Source organism: Chenopodium quinoa, unplaced genomic scaffold (genome assembly GCF_001683475.1).
Source record: "Chenopodium quinoa cultivar QQ74 unplaced genomic scaffold, ASM168347v1, whole genome shotgun sequence".
NCBI classification, from domain to species: Eukaryota; Viridiplantae; Streptophyta; class Magnoliopsida; order Caryophyllales; family Amaranthaceae; genus Chenopodium; species Chenopodium quinoa.
Window position 1 is genome coordinate 2,786,312 of NW_018744143.1, and position 3,512 is coordinate 2,789,823.

Sequence of the window (3,512 nt, forward strand, 5' to 3'; positions counted from 1 at the left end):
AGGTTATTTCCAGGTTGGTGTATTACCACTAATTTCAGTCAAGTAAAAGGTGGTAGGATCATAGTTGCTTGGTTAAGTGAATTTTTCCAAGTGGATATTTTTGGGTCTTATCATCAGCCGATTCAAACTAGGATACTTAATAAGACCCTTCACAGGTCTTTTGAGTGCTATTTTGTGCATGGGTTCAATGATGCTGGCCAAAGAATGTGTCTTTGGGATCATCTTAGAGATATTGCTGGAAGGTGTAATGGACCTTGGGTGATGTCAGGTGATTTTAATTGTCCTCTTAATATGGATGACAGAATTGGTAGTATGATTAGTAGTGGTGAGATGGCTCCTTTTAAGGATTGTGTGGCTTACTGTGATATGCATGATATGGTGCAAACTGGAGCTAGATATACTTGGACTAATAAACAGTTTGGGGAGGCTAGAGTATATAGTAAGATTGATAGAACTATGATTAATCCTGAATGGGTTAATTGTTTTCTTGGTTCCTTTATCATTATAATAATGAGATGTGGTATGATCATTGTCCTGCCATCATTCATTTTGAGGAACAGGTATGCTCTGGGCCTAAAGCTTTTATATTCTTTGATATGTGGGGGAATCATCCCACTTTTGAGGAGTTAGTGAAGAATGCTTGGAGTGTGAATGTAAGGGGTAAGAAAATGTACGAAGTTGTTATGAAGCTGAAAGAGGTGAAGAAAGCTCTTAAGAAGCTGAACAGATCTGGTTATTCTGAAATTGGAGCTAGATTTCTTCAGGTTAAGGAGGAGTTCTTAGCTGCTCGGAAAGATATTCAGAAGGATTATAAGAACCGGAGTCTGATTGAGAAAGAAAGAGATATGTTGGAGAAGTATGCTAGAATTAGGAAGGATTACTATGCCTTTTTACAGCCGAAAGCCAAATTGAACTGGCTGAAGTTGGGAGATGAGAATACTACTTATTTTCATAAGAGTATTAAGGTTCAAGCTTATAAAAAAAGGCTGATAGCAATTGCTGATATGAATGAGAACTGGTGCAATGATAAAAAGATGGTTGCTAAGAGTTTTGTGGATTATTACAAGGAGCTGTTGGGATCAGAACATGTTTGTGATGTGAAGGTAGACCATCATATAATTAATGCTGGTCCTCTTATAAGTAGTGAGCAAGGTGAGTTTTTGACAGCAAATTTTACAAGGGAAGAAATCTGAAAAGCAGTTTTTAGCATTCCATGTTGTAAGGCTCTTGGTCTAGATGGTTTTAACAGCAGCTTCTATAAGATGACATGGAATACTATAGGGGATGATGTCTGTAATGCTATGCTTCACTGTTTAGAGACTGGAAGAGTGCTCAGACAAATTAATTGCACTAATCTGGTTTTGATTCCAAAGATTGATCAACCTGGCTCAGTCACAGACTTTAGACCCATTGCTTGTTGCAATGTGATCTATAAGGTGATAACTAAGCTGATTTGCTCTAGATTGAAGAAAGTTCTGCCTCATATTATTTCTCCTAATCAATCGGGTTTTGTTCAAGGGAGGAGGATTTGTCATAATATTTGCATTGCTCAAGACCTGGTAGGGAGATATAATAGGAAGAATGTTCCGCCTGGATGCATGTTCAAGGTGGACATCAGGAAGGCTTATGATTTAGTAAATTGGAATTTCTTAAGGGATATGTTGACTACTCTCAAATTTCCTGAAAAGTTTGTTAATTTGATTATGGAGTGTGTCACTACTCCTAGCTTCTCATTGGTGATTAATGGAGAAGTGCAAGGTTTCTTTCCAGGGAAGAAAGGATTGAGACAGGGAAACCCCTTATCTCCTCTCTTATTTGTTGTGTGTATGGAGTATTTGACAAGGATCTTACAAAGAATTGGGGATCAAAAGAATTTTAAGTTTCACCCAAGGTGTAGAGGGGTGAAGCTTAATCACTTAGTATTTGCTGATGATCTAATTGTCATGAGTAGGGAAGTTAACAGGTCAACTTTCTTATTAATGAGGGGTTTAGCTACTTTTGCTGCTGCATTAGGACTTGCTGCAAATGAAGGTAAATCAAATGTGTATTTCTGCAATGTGGAGCAGGTTGAGAAGGAGAATATAAAAGGTACTTCAGGTTTTAAGGAGGATTCACTTCCTTTTAAGTATCTAGGAGTGAAAGTCAATGCTAAAAAGTTATCCAAGGATGATTGTAATGTCCTTATTGACAAGATTGTAGCAAGAATCAGATCTTGGGGTGGTAGAACTATGTCTTACACTACAAGAACTACTCTGGTAAATGTCCTTACATTCTTATTGGGCTTCTTTGTTTATTCTGCCTAAGAAAGTGCTAGATGGAGTGACTACTGTATGTAGAAATTTTCTCTAAGATGGAAAATCTGTTGTGAACAGAACCCCACCTGTTTCTTGGGATATTATTTGTAGACCTAAGAAGCAGGGTGGTTTAGGGGTGCAGGATTGTATGATTTGGAATGTTGCTGTCATGGGAAAATACATATGGGACATTGCAAACAAGAAGGATAGCTTGTGGTTGAGATGGGTTAATCATCACTATATTAAAGGCAGAAGTTGGAAAAGGGTAGGGTGTCCTACTCAAGCCAGTTGGCAGTGGAAGCAAATGTGGAAAGTCAAAGAGATTAAGCATGGTTTCATAGCTGATAAATGGCAGCATAATGCTACTAGTTATACAGGGATCTGCGTACAGATGGTTACAGAGCTTTCACTTAGAGGTGGCTTAGTGTAATATGATTTGGAACAGGTATAATGTGCCCAAGAATCATTTCATTGCTTGGATTGCAGCTTGGGGAAGGTTCAGAACTAAAGACAAGTTGTAGCATTATGGGGTTCTGGAGGATGATACTTGCCCTTTGTGTGACAAGGAACAGGAGACAAATGCTCATATCTTTTTTTAGTGCAGTTATAGCCAAAGGATTCTGGAATTGTTACAGGAGAAATTTCAGAGAAGAATGAACTTCAGAAGTATTGTAGCTTGAAATGATTGGTGTTGGAGAGCTAAAAATAGGTTTTAGAAGCAGGTATTTCAGAGTGTTTGTGCATCAGTGATTTACAGCGGAATGAAGCTGTTTGGAAGGCTAAAATTCTTAGACATGAGGTTATTGTAAATAGAATATGTTTTGAGGTTTGCCATAGGATTTGTAGTGTTATGTCTTGTAAAGTTAAGGATAGAGAGATAGATTGGTTAAGGGGCATTTTCTTAGGGGTTTAGTAACCTTCGTGTATTTGTTTTGTGGTGTTTTTCTTTTAATAAATTTTTGCCCTTTCTCAAAAAAAATAAAATAACAACCACCCAACCCAATAAACACATTAATTCCGAAGAATCTTCCTCTTTAAAAATACAAGGATAAGGGTGATGAAAAACTAGATAAAATAAAATTAAATTTGCCATAATATTCATGTTTGATAAATTTAGGTTTTTATTTTTATTTTTTATTTTTTATTTTTTATTTTTTATTTTTTATTTTTATATGTGTGCTCAATCAACGTAAACAAATTATGTTAAATATATATATA